Here is a 13,812-nt window from a genome sequence, read left to right on the forward strand (position 1 = left end):
TGAAGCCTGTATATTTTTGAACAGGACAACAGCCTATGTGTGACATACTGACCACACCGCTCGCGTCACATCTGCGTCTGCGTGGCCATGGCGCTGAAATAGAAATAGATTCTATTTGTGACGCTCAATGCGCTGCAAGTCCGTCCTCTCCCATCTCCTTATTGGTTTTTAAGAGCATGTGCCATCTCCTCATTGGTGTTTAAGAGCATATACCCACGTGGGTGATTGAAAGATGAACTGACGTCTACACGCCAGTCGGATGTAGTAATGCACCGTAAAGTTGGTTGCCAACCGCCATATAAAGTCCAAAGAAGTTAAAAAGAAGCCTGAGGAAGGAGGAGAGATGTCGAGAAAGGAATTCGGTTTATGGTTTTATCTATCGATTAATTGTTGGAGTAGAAGACCTTGTGCATTTCAGGTAAAATAACAACCCAATGTTTATATCCCAGTACAAATTAGCTAGCAACAGAAAGCTAGCTAGCTAAATTGCCATAAATGTTTAATGCTTTTTGACCTGCCCACAAATTTAATATAATTGGTTCAGAGTTTGTTTTGATATTTCAACCTGCGTGTCCTGATCGTGTCTGGTGTGGGGGTACAGAATCAACATGCGCGTGAAGGCGCACGCAGGCGCTTGTCCGGTTTGGTCAGCATGTGAGTTGAAAAGTAGAAAAGCAAAAAATGTATGTCGACAACATTTTTGCTCAAGCCCAACCACTTGAATAACCCAACCACCATCGTTTCAACCTCAAGACGACGCCTAAAAGCTCTGTAGGTTCATGGGAGGGTAAACCGTGCCCTTTCTGCTCTCCGCCTTTACTATGATTGTAATCCCCTCATTGACCCTAGCTGAGCACGACATCTGTTAAGATGAGGTTATAGTAGAAGTGCTCTGTGCAACGGGGGGCTCTGACGTGTGTGTGTGTGTGTGTGTCCGTGTCCTTCCAGTAGGGCTGGTGGAGGGCGTATCGATCATTCCACCCGGTGTGCAGTGATGACTTTGATTTCTTATTACACCCTGTTAAGCAGAGGTCCCTCACCACCTGTTACCAAGGGCAACAAGCAAATGGCTTCAAGAGGGACTGAGATGCATCATCTCCATTGGACACACACACATGGACACACACACACACACACACACACACATTCTCTCCCCTTTGAGTCCCATCCACAAAATATCAGCGGTATTGTATCATTAGAACTGTCTAGTGTAAAGTTGTAACATTCCTCCCATGATAAAATGCTCTCTGCCATGGTTTTGTGAGTCATTGGGATTGCTTATAGTTATTCCGCAAGGATGTTCAGCACTCTTCAGTCGGAACTAATGTCTTCTGTGACAGACTGGAAATGGCCTGATTGGATGGGTGACAGGAAGTGAATAATTGAATTTCTTAACAGGAAGTGAGGTCACACCCATTGATCACAAGTGACGGTTCCGACCTAACTGTCAGGCAGATGGATGAGAAATGACAGAAAAGATGACAAGAGACCGAACAGGCAGAGAGAGGAAAAAAGAGGGGAATAAAGTAGTGAAAGAATGAAAGAATAGACAGAACACTGGTGAAAAAGTGAGACGGGGAGAAAGTCAGGAGGCCTAATACAAACAGAAGGATTGGCGAGGAGGGCGTGCTTGAGAAAAAGGGATGGACATTTAGAGGGGAGTTGAGTGGAAAGGAAAAGAGAGGAGGAAGGAAGTGGAGGTTCATTAAGTCGGAGAAGGAGTGGAGTCAATGAATCATGGCCTAACGAGGATGAGCCTCATTTACGACCCAGTGTTGCTACGGGGACGGATTGAGAAAAGGGAATCTGTTAAGGCAGGCTGGGATACTCGTTAGAACTCATTTATCATTGGTCACGTAATCATGTCTGCTAGCGTTCAGGCCCAATCTCCTTGAGGAGACATTTTTGTTCTTGAGGGACACATTGAGAGAAGTGTACTTGTGGTTTAAGTCCGTTTGAAGAGAAGATGGGCTCGAAGATTAATGAGAAAATGGGCACCTCGGAACTAGGAACTAGCGGGAAAGATAGGTGCTCATACACCCAGACAGGTCACTTCTGAACATTGGACTAATCCAGAGTACATTTTCTGGAGCACCCATTCGTCTTTACACTCACTTTAGTGGAAGTCTGACAGACGCCATTAAAAATGTCTCTAAGGGCTCACTTGACGAAATCTTCTCCATCTTGTAGCCTTTTTAAAAATTATTATTCTGATGGTATACACAGCATCGAGCCCTATCATATCAAACTTGAAATGCGTTAATTAAATGGAGATGAACAAAACAGTTGAACAATGACACTGTCATTACACACGTTGCTATTGTATTTTGTACTGATAGCTGATGAAAAATCTTGTATGGCTCAGTTTAGTCAGCTGGAGTGTGTCCAGGATCTACGCAAAGAGATGCTGTCTGTGTTGGGCTACGCCATCTCTTTGTGCTGATATGATTTGGCTTAAAAACCCAAGATCAGATGAACCCTCTCTGAACTCTCTGTAGTGACTTTGCAGCAAAGTATTAAACACGCACACACCTACACACACCTGTCACTGCATCAGCCAATTGTAAACCCATTCTAGGATTGCAGCCTCCTCAGAACTTTATTGTATGTAGATTATCTTTGTCTTTGTCTTTCTATTTGCCCTCTTTCAGTTGAACTTTTTTTCAACTTCTCCGTCTTGTCTTATTTGTTCCAGTCTTTCTTGCTCCCCATTTACATTTACATTTAAGTCATTTAGCAGACGCTCTTATCCAGAGCGACTTACAAATTGGTGCATTCACCTTATGACATCCAGTGGAACAGCCACTTTACAATAGTGCATCTAAATCTTTTAAGGGGGGGGAAGAAGGATTACTTTATCCTATCCTAGGTATTCCTTAAAGAGGTGGGGTTTCAGGTGTCTCCGGAAGGTGGTGATTGACTCCGCTGTCCTGGCGTCGTGAGGGAGTTTGTTCCACCATTGGGGGGCCAGAGCAGCGAACAGTTTTGACTGGGCTGAGCGGGAACTGTACTTCCTCAGTGGTAGGGAGGCGAGCAGGCCAGAGGTGGATGAACACAGTGCCCTTGTTTGGGTGTAGGGCCTGATCAGAGCCTGGAGGTACTGAGGTGCCGTTCCCCTCACAGCTCCGTAGGCAAGCACCATGGTCTTGTAGCGGATGCGAGCTTCAACTGGAAGCCAGTGGAGAGAGCGGAGGAGCGGGGTGACGTGAGAGAACTTGGGAAGGTTGAACACCAGACGGGCTGCGGCGTTCTGGATGAGTTGTAGGGGTTTAATGGCACAGGCAGGGAGCCCAGCCAACAGCGAGTTGCAGTAATCCAGACGGGAGATGACAAGTGCCTGGATTAGGACCTGCGCCGCTTCCTGTGTGAGGCAGGGTCGTACTCTGCGGATGTTGTAGAGCATGAACCTACAGGAACGGGCCACCGCCTTGATGTTATTTGAGAACGACAGGGTGTTGTCCAGGATCACGCCAAGGTTCTCCGTCTTGCCGAGGTTCAGCTTGAGGTGGTGATCCGTCATCCACACTGATATGTCTGCCAGACATGCAGAGATGCGATTCGCCACCTGGTCATCAGAAGGGGGAAAGGAGAAGATTAATTGTGTGTCGTCTGCATAGCAATGATAGGAGAGACCATGTGAGGTTATGACAGAGCCAAGTGACTTGGTGTATAGCGAGAATAGGAGAGGGCCTAGAACAGAGCCCTGGGGGACACCAGTGGTGAGAGCACGTGGTGAGGAGACAGATTCTCGCCACGCCACCTGGTAGGAGCGACCTGTCAGGTAGGACGCAATCCAAGCGTGGGCCGCGCCCAACTCGGAGAGGGTGGAGAGGAGGATCTGATGGTTCACAGTATCGAAGGCAGCCGATAGGTCTAGAAGGATGAGAGCAGAGGAGAGAGAGTTAGCTTTAGCAGTGCGGAGCGCCTCCGTGATACAGAGAAGAGCAGTCTCAGTTGAATGACTAGTCTTGAAACCTGACTGATTTGGATCAAGAAGGTCATTCTGAGAGAGATAGCGGGAGAGCTGGCCAAGGACGGCACGTTCAAGAGTTTTGGAGAGAAAAGAAAGAAGGGATACTGGTCTGTAGTTGTTGACATCGGAGGGATCGAGTGTAGGTTTTTTCAGAAGGGGTGCAACTCTCGCTCTCTTGAAGACGGAAGGGACGTAGCCAGTGGTCAGGGATGAGTTGATGAGCGAGGTGAGGTAAGGGAGAAGGTCTCCGGAAATGGTCTGGAGAAGAGAGGAGGGGATAGGGTCAAGCGGGCAGGTTGTTGGGCGGCCGGCCGTCACATGACGCGAGATTTCATCTGGAGAGAGAGGGAGAAAGAGGTCAGAGCACAGGGTAGGGCAGTGTGAGCAGAACCAGCGGTGTCGTTTGACTTAGCAAACGAGGATCGGATGTCGTCGACCTTCTTTTCAAAATGGTTGACGAAGTCATCTGCAGAGAGGGAGGAGGGGGGAGGAGGATTCAGGAGGGAGGAGAAGGTGGCAAAGAGCTTCCTAGGGTTAGAGGCAGATGCTTGGAATTTAGAGTGGTAGAAAGTGGCTTTAGCAGCAGAGACAGAGGAGGAAAATGTAGAGAGGAGGGAGTGAAAGGATGCCAGGTCCGCAGGGAGGCGAGTTTTCCTCCATTTCCGCTCGGCTGCCCGGAGCCCTGTTCTGTGAGCTCGCAATGAGTCGTCGAGCCACGGAGCGGGAGGGGAGGACCGAGCCGGCCTGGAGGATAGGGGACATAGTGAGTCAAAGGATGCAGAAAGGGAGGAGAGGAGGGTTGAGGAGGCAGAATCAGGAGATAGGTTGGAGAAGGTTTGAGCAGAGGGAAGAGATGATAGGATGGAAGAGGAGAGAGTAGCGGGGGAGAGAGAGCGAAGGTTGGGACGGCGCGATACCATCCGAGTAGGGGCAGTGTGGGAAGTGTTGGATGAGAGCGAGAGGGAAAAGGATACAAGGTAGTGGTCGGAGACTTGGAGGGGAGTTGCAATGAGGTTAGTGGAAGAACAGCATCTAGTAAAGATGAGGTCGAGCGAATTGCCTGCCTTGTGAGTAGGGGGGGAAGGTGAGAGGGTGAGGTCAAAAGAGGAGAGGAGTGGAAAGAAGGAGGCAGAGAGGAAAAGTGTCAAAGGTAGACGTGGGGAGGTTAAAGTCGCCCAGAACTGTGAGAGGTGAGCCGTCCTCAGGAAAGGAGCTTATCAAGGCATCAAGCTCATTGATGAACTCTCCGAGGGAACCTGGAGGGCGGTAAATGATAAGGATGTTAAGCTTGAAAGGGCTGGTAACTGTGACAGCATGGAATTCAAAGGAGGCGATAGACAGATGGGTAAGGGGAGAAAGAGAGAATGACCACTTGGGAGAGATGAGGATCCCGGTGCCACCACCCCGCTGACCAGAAGCTCTCGGGGTGTGCGAGAACACGTGGGCGGACGAAGAGAGAGCAGTAGGAGTAGCAGTGTTGTCTGTGGTGATCCATGTTTCCGTCAGTGCCAAGAAGTCGAGGGACTGGAGGGAGGCATAGGCTGAGATGAACTCTGCCTTGTTGGCCGCAGATCGGCAGTTCCAGAGGCTACCGGAGACCTGGAACTCCACGTGGGTCGTGCGCGCTGGGACCACCAGATTAGGGTGGCCGCGGCCACGCGGTGTGGAGCGTTTGTATGGTCTGTGCAGAGAGGAGAGAACAGGGATAGACAGACACATAGTTGACAGGCTACAGAAGAGGCTACGCTAATGCAAAGGAGATTGGAATGACAAGTGGACTACACGTCTCGAATGTTCAGAAAGTTAAGCTTACGTAGCAAGAATCTTATTGACTAAAATGATTAAACTGATACAGTACTGCTGAAGTAGGCTAGCTGGCAGTGGCTGCGTTGTTGACTTTGTAGGCTAGCTGGCAGTGGCTGCGTTGTTGACACTACACTAATCAAGTCGTTCCGTTGAGTGTAATAGTTTTTACAGTGCTGCTATTCGGGGGCTAGCTGGCTAGCTAGCAGTGTTGATTACGTTACGTTGCGTTAAAAGAACGACAATAGCTGGCTAGCTAACCTAGAAAATCGCTCTAGACTACACAATTATCTTTGATACAAAGACGGCTATGTAGCTAGCTACGATCAAACAAATCAAACCGTTGTACTGTAATGAAATGAAATGAAAATGTGATACTACCTGTGGAGCGAAGCGGACCGGGTTGTTGAGTGCGGAAGTTCTATTCGGTAGACGTTGGCTAGCTGTTGGCTAGCTAGCAGTGTCTCCTGCGGACCGAAGTGCGGATGCGACCACTCGCTCCAACCCGGAAAGTAACTAACTCCCCCCTTCCTCGCATCTCTCTTTAAGTCAAGGGTTCTTAAACTGTTTCAGCCTGGGACCCAAATTAGAAATGTTGTGTTTTCCTGGGACCCAAGGAAAAAATGCAACTATACGTAAATGTCGGTACATTTCATTGCCCTTATGCCCTAAAACAAATACAATCTAGAGAAAAACAAATAATAATGAAACTACATATTCATATAAATATATATTCATGTTTATTTTCCGCATTAAAAACACTCTTACATATCTGTCTAGGTTGGAACTGTTGCTGTTAAAATACAATGCGTATTTTTTCATTCTGGAACTGGAATAAACTGATCACATCACTCAGATGAGTAACAGAACACACACACAGGCTTTTTGATAGTGCAACCCTAAGTAACAGTACAGATGAAAAATGTTCAGGCCTACTTTACATCTTACTGTATAAATGATTGTTAAAAGAAAGTCTAGGTTGGAACTGTGACTGTTAAAATACAATACATATTTTTCATTCTGAACTGGAGTAAACTGATTGATCACATCACACAGATGTAGACCAGAAAACACACACACACACAATCCTAATGAGAGGTGTGTTTTCAACAAACATGTCTATTCTTGACTCTGTTTTTGACAGTGTAACACTGAGGTCCTGCTCAGCCTTGAAGCTGTTTCTGTACTTGTTTTTTAAGTATGTCAGAGTTGAGAACCCTGACTCGCAGTATGTGGTGCCAAACTGGACCAGAACATATAACGTTACTGCAGTCAGACAGGAGACCGCTTCCTGCTGTAGATGAGCAACCCAGGACTGTGTGAGTGCGTTTGCCTCAAAAAGCATCTTGCTTCAATCAGTTGAATCCAGTTCAGAATAGAAATTAGTACTTGTATTTTAACAGCAACAGTTCCCACCTAGACTAGTTTTCAACAATCATTTTTATAGTGAGATGTACACTTTTATAGTGAGATGTATACTGTTAATAAGGGTTGCACATCAGTAACTAGCTAGCTTGCTTTGGTGAATGTTAGCTATTAGCTGTGTACAAGACCAGGGGATTGTTTGAAAGAGAAACTCACATCTACTACTATGAGAGTTAGTTAGTACTCCCTTATTTCTGCTTATCATCACCTGTTATAAAATGACAACAATGCCTTGCTAGCTGACTTACTTTTCCACTGTGGAAGCACTGTTTCCTGAAGCACTGTTTCCTGAAGCACTGTTTCCTGAAGCATTCTGCCCTTTTCTGAAAGAACTCCCTGGGTTTACCATCATGCTGTGGATGTTCGGTCCGGACGTGTCATTTTATTCATTTGTTTGCTTTGAGAGAATCATTACTAACATTCACCACTTCCCCACACAAAACACTTTGTGGGTGCTCCTGTGTTAATTCTCAAAGTTTGTATGAAATAGAGAGAAACTCATCCCCGTGTTTGTGTTTCATGACAATTGAGCTCAGTCAGAACTTGTGGCTAGCATGAGTCCATTTGATGACAGCGGTGAGTGATGGCGAGTGGGAATGTCAAAGTCAGTGGCTGACAGCGCATCATCTGCTGCTGAACGACAGCGCTGCATCGTGTGTCGCGGAGTGATCTTCAAGAACACTGCAGAAAAAAAGATCTGGTGAATTGCAAAGTACACGGGCATTTCCCTCTCACGCAGCTGCCAAACTGAGCAGAGACCGCTGCTAAACAGAGAGTGCAGATGCCCTTGGCCAAATCAATTCCAGTAATTCATGAAATATTATACATTTACTCTGACACGTCGTAACCCACCATTAACAGGTCCAAGTGGTTCGTGACCCATACTTTAAGAAAGGCCGCTTTAAGTCCATTGCATAATTTTTTCTTATTTCCATTTTCTTTACCTCTGCATCAACCCATTTGCTGCCTGCTCTTATTCTCTGCCTCTCTCCCGCTCTTCCTTTATTTATTGGTCTTTGTCTCAGCTCATGGAACAATCCAGATAGATTCACTCTAGGCGTGTTGTCCATGAGAGGTGGATGTCACAGGCACACCCTTTTACACAATCCCGCTCTCAGATTGGTGACCTATTGTAGAGGATTTTCTACTGCCTTGCCTAGAGTGAAACTGGGAATCAACAGGAAAAATCTCTCCATGACCCAAACGTTCCGTCTATGAGGACAAGCAGAATGTCTTTGATATGGCTGGAGATATTACATTTACATTTACATTTAAGTCATTTAGCAGACGCTCTTATCCAGAGCGACTTACAAATTGGTGCTTTCACCTTATGACATCCAGTGGAACAGCCACTTTACAATAGTGCATCTAGGTCTTTTAAGGGGGGGTGAGAAGGATTACTTTATCATGATATGACCAAGCAAGCTGCATTGATCTCTGTCTTAGCATGCCATTATTTTCTCCCAAAGTCAAACCACTCTCAATAAATCTCCAAAATACATCAGTGGAGTAATTCATTGGGCAAACACATTAAGCCATTGAAAGCACAGCTCTGGACAACTGCCCGGCGATAGCCAAACAACCAATTCATCCAGTAATCAAACAACAAGACAGATACTGTAGACAACTTGTTTAAAACATGCATCAAACACTCAATTAAGATTTGACATGCTGTACTAAAAACCCATTGGCAGTGTAAACATATCATAAAGAGAACGCCATTATCGTTGGACAAGCGATATAAACAAAGGCACTTCTGAAATGAAAGGGCACCGGAAGGAAGAAAGAGTGTGTACTTTGGGTGAAAGACTGATTGATAAAGAAATGGTAGATCAACAGAAAGGCAACAACTAGGCTCGGTGTGAAATAAAAAAATTTTTTTTAAAAATGGTATTACAAATCCTGACTCAGAGGAAGTCGAGCTGACGGACCGATTTGAGAATGGGAAAGGCAGCAAAGGGTGACTTGGGCAAAACGCCCAAACAATGGCAGGTCAAATCAGGATAAAACCTTCCAAAACATTGTTTTGTTGGAGAAAGCACAAGATAAAAAGCCAGTGACAGGATAATACAGCTGGACGCCCGGATCATAACAATGGGGCCATTACAGGCCTGAGGGCTTAGAGCCTTTGGATTCGTCTCTTATTCGGCTTCCTATTGGCCAGGTGGTCTCTCTGGGTTGCCGTTGCTAGCAGGTTGCTACGGTAGCAGGTTTTCTCTGGACTCACCTCAGTGGTCATGTTTCCCTCTGGTAAAATTAGATTAGAGAGCCTCAGCCAGTCTCCTGTGGGTCTTCGTTGTGTGTTTAACTCTTGAGCTCACGCTCGTTAGTCAAGTTCAATTATAATTGGACCAAGACTTCCTTTAAAAAATCTGATTAGGAAAGGTTATTCAACAAAAAAGTTCCCTCCAGTAAAAAGTTAGTATGTCAAATCCAGGAAATAGGCTACTTTTAACATGGATTGTTTTTTGTTTAAGAGGGTCATCTAATAGCTCAGTAAGCAAATATGTTATTCTAATGATAAAGAACTATCTTTTTTGGAATTAAAATAGCTAAATTTGCTGACAACCAGATTGTGGCATCATTTTATGATACAGATCTATTTACTTGAATGTCGTCAGTCAAACCTAATGCCACTGACCGCCATTCCCTACTAATAGTGGACCATGTTGAGGTCACCATTGAGGTTTTGACTGTCATCCACTCTTGGCTAGGGCTGTGCGATATAGCTATAATATCATGTCACTGTATTCACCCAGAAAATGACTGTATTTTATGTTTTTAAAAGTACAAATTCTAAATTTGCTTTCTGAGTAGTGTGTGACCATACAGTGACAACACATATATTCAAAGTGATTTCAATGGGTCTTTGTCCATTCTGATTGTTTTATACTGTTCAATTCAACTTCAACCAAAAGTAATTTTCAGCCTTTTCTGCACTCACTTGAGATCATTTCCACACTGCCACGTAACCATGGAATATAACTATTGTTTTAATTATATAGTTAGAATATAATAGTGGGCACTTGAATACGGTGTTTGACATGACAACGAAGGAAAATGCCAGGGAGGAGTTATTGTGTCAGGGTAGGAACCAAAGTGTTGTCTGTCCTAGAGGACCTTAGAATCTTTGACTACATTGAATGTTCTCTCTTAGCTACTTCATGTAGCTTACATATTCATGCTTCATGTACAGTATTCCTCTTTTTTTTGGAAAATGCTGTTGCACAAACAACATGCTGATTTATGTCTACCCCATCACTGGTATTATGAGTCTGTGTAGCAAATTACGTTTGCTCTGACATTTATTAGCTAGTTAGCCAGTAGACTAGCGATTAGCATTAGTGGCTAACAAGATTTAGGCCCAACTTGCTAAGAAAAGACAAACCAGCTGTTTTCAGATGTAAGAAACACAAACTAACAGTGTAATTATAGAACGCTAGTGAATTTATATTAAGAAGCAAAGTGAAAACAGCATCATTGTCATCAACATTGTTGCATGTGCTGCACTGACCATGCAGACTGAACGCAAGTGTCTCGTGGTAGAGGAACAACAAATGCGATCCTTGGGTGACAGGGGGCGGGGCTAGGTCTGTTGAAAGCGGCATGGCGAGAGAGAGAGCGGAGGGAGATGACTCAAGTAGCGAAGTAAAGTATAAAAATGTACATTAAACATGGTGCATCACATTTAATAAACCAAACATTCAAATATCGTTATTGAAGGTAAAACCCAAACCAATCCGTGCATCAATACTGGTATATCGTAAAATACAGTATACCGCCCAGCCCTACTCTTGGCCTCCATTGCACCTCAAACAGATGGATTTGTTAATGTCTCCCGGTTATCTGTTTATCAGGATGTTTATATGCTACATTAGCAGGCCCTCTCACTCCCACTCTGTCTCCTTAACCACAATCGCAAACCCTGGATTGGACAGTCAGAGGGGTGAAGCGAAAACAAGATGGGGCCGTTTTGTTGTGTGTTTATAAAAGTCAACATTTCTGATTAAATGTTGTTCTTGTTATCACAGGACCTTTCTGAGGACCACTCTGCGGGGGTCCACCCCCACCTCCCTCTCTTCTTCCTGAACCATTGTGAACTTCGACGATAGTGACTGATTGGACACTGCATCTGCCAGTCTCAGCTGATTCTAGACTGTGAGTATCAACTAGTTTCTCTCCTATTGCAGGACATGGTTAGATTTCACTTTGAGCACTTCTGTTCTCAGCCTAGCAATTTTGATTTCATAATGCACTTTATTCGATCAGCAAAGTCCCAAAGCCAAAGTATTGTAATCACTCTATAGCAATGTCGTTCACAACTGTGATGTAGTTACTGGCACAATATCTAAAGTGATAGTACTTGTATAAGCTCTGGAGACATGGTTAGCTAAGTCCATTGTGTGTGGCCCTAACGATATTACTCGGATCTCTCTCAAAGTTGGCACTAGGGCTGGGAATTGCCTAGGGACCTCACGATACGATATTATCACAATACTTAGGGGCCAATACGATATGTATTGCGATTCTCATGATTCTATATGTATTGCGATTTGATACTGTGATTTTATTGCGATTCGATGTTCCAAACATATTGCTCACCATGTGTCTGCTGCGGAGGGAAAAGAGAGAGCCATGAGAAAACAAGTTTTTATCCGCCATGGGAAAAAAAGTGCTTAAAACAAATTGCCGCCATATTTAAAAAGAAGATGGAGAACAAGCTATGAAAGAAAAATATTGGGAGTTTTGGTGCAACCAACTAGCGCACAAATAATATTGACATTATTGTCAAAATGATACGATATATTGTAAAAAAAATAAAAAAATCCTGACATGTAACTATCGATTTTTTCCCCACCATCACTAGTTTGCACACGCAAGGACGTGGCTGCCCAATGACACAGGCACACATAGCAGCACACTTCAATGTCAGCTCTACTACTCCATTGCCCTCAACCTTCGTTAAGTCCGTTTGAGTGACTAGACGGCCTTGGTTAGCTAACAGGCTGTGGAGAGGTTCTTTTTGTGGACAGACGGGTCTATTCGCGGCTCTTGTCCTCCTATCAGCCATGTTGGCAGAACCCTTTGTGTGGATTTGAATGAGACTGCTGCACTTATAGGTGTGCCGAGGTCAGCTTTGTACAGGGAAGGTCGCCGAGAGTAAAGGTGAAAATAGACACGGTAACACTCAACAGAGTCATGGGTAGACCATTCAGCCCAGGTGTGGAGAAACCCTGTTCGTTTTGGGCCAGAGTGTTGACGAGTTGTCAGCCATTGTGCCATAGCAATTAATTTTAGTCAGTATTTGGATAGAATGTTGGCTCACCTGAATTTTCAGCTGTGCTGACGCTAAATCAGGCCACTGGAAAAGCACGTGAGATTATTCTCAAATGTAATTGCAGGGGTAGCCTTTCCTCACTAACAACCAGTTAAGTGGTTAACATAGGGTCAGTCTTAAATAGTGATGCACCGATATGGCAGTTTTGGCCGATGCCGATATCCGATATTTTCCTTGCCAATAAACCTGATATTTAAAATTTTAGCGGCCTTTTAAGCTTCTAGTACAGTTAAATAATTAACACACACACACGGACGCAGCTGTCTAAAGCACTGCATCTCAGTGCAAGGGGCGACACTACAGTCCCTGGTTCGAATCCAGGCTGTACCACATCCGGCCGTGATTGGGAGTCCCATAGGACGGCGTGCAATTGGCCCAGCGTCGTCCGGGTTGTAAATAAGTTAAATAAAGGTTACACACACACACACACCACACTGACCAAAAAGTTATTTTATTGGCATTTACGTTTGCCCCATTACCAGTAAAACATAATCCGAACCTATTTCTTTCACTTACTTGCTGTGCTGTTGCGTTGTTCATTTGTTCAGTCGTTTCATTCTCAAGCAGGATTTCTATGGAACGCCGTTTGGGTCTTTGCATGTCAAAAAAGATACACGTCAAATAACACTATTTGTCATGTCAAATAAGCTTGCTGACCAATCAGGACCTGAATATGACTGCACGTCACATAATAATTTAACGTTAAACTAGACATCGGGCCGATACCGATGTTGGCAGTTTTATCTAATATCAGCCAATTCCGATATGTTCACCGATATATCGTGCATCCCTAGTTTTAAATAATTTGATAAATGGGGCATACCTTAAGCCAAAAGGGAGGACATTGAAATTATACTGACCCTGTGTAGAATGTCCACTTTGTACGTTCTGAATATTGTATTTGTTTGATTATGGGGTTTACACCTGTCCTCTACAAGGTTTTCAATCAGCTAAACCCTTGTCTTGTGACGAATGGATACTTTTGTAACTATTAATGTTTTCTTGCACCACTGCCACAGACACAGTTGGCTACCGGACATTTTAAAAACAGCAAGAAAACAAATTAAACGTGCATTATCTAGCTAGCTCGTAATTAACAATATATGACAATATTGTAGAAGTGTTAAATAGCTAGCGTTAGCTCGTTAATTTGTAAAGAAGAACATGGCTAACTTAGCTAACGTTAACGTTGTTAGTTATGTTGGCTATAATGTCGTTACACGTTAGCTAGCTAACGTAGCTACTGTACGTAACTTACCAGTCGTATAGTCCC

The 13,812-nt window shown here is 44.4% G+C and overlaps 1 protein-coding gene across 3 annotated transcripts in view; it reads left to right on the plus strand.

The window, feature by feature from the left end:
* LOC115131575 (semaphorin-6D-like) overlaps nucleotides 1–13,812 on the plus strand; it is a 137,652-nt gene that overhangs the window by 76,710 nt on the left and 47,130 nt on the right. For all 3 annotated transcript variants that reach the window (XM_029663384.2, XM_029663386.2, XM_029663385.2), the window contains one exon: nucleotides 11,233–11,359. The gene's annotated coding sequence lies outside the window, so the exon portion shown is untranslated. The remainder of the gene's footprint in view (nucleotides 1–11,232; nucleotides 11,360–13,812) is intronic.

The sequence above is a fragment of the Oncorhynchus nerka genome, linkage group LG7, assembly GCF_034236695.1.
Source record: "Oncorhynchus nerka isolate Pitt River linkage group LG7, Oner_Uvic_2.0, whole genome shotgun sequence".
In the NCBI taxonomy this organism is placed as follows: domain Eukaryota; kingdom Metazoa; phylum Chordata; class Actinopteri; order Salmoniformes; family Salmonidae; genus Oncorhynchus; species Oncorhynchus nerka.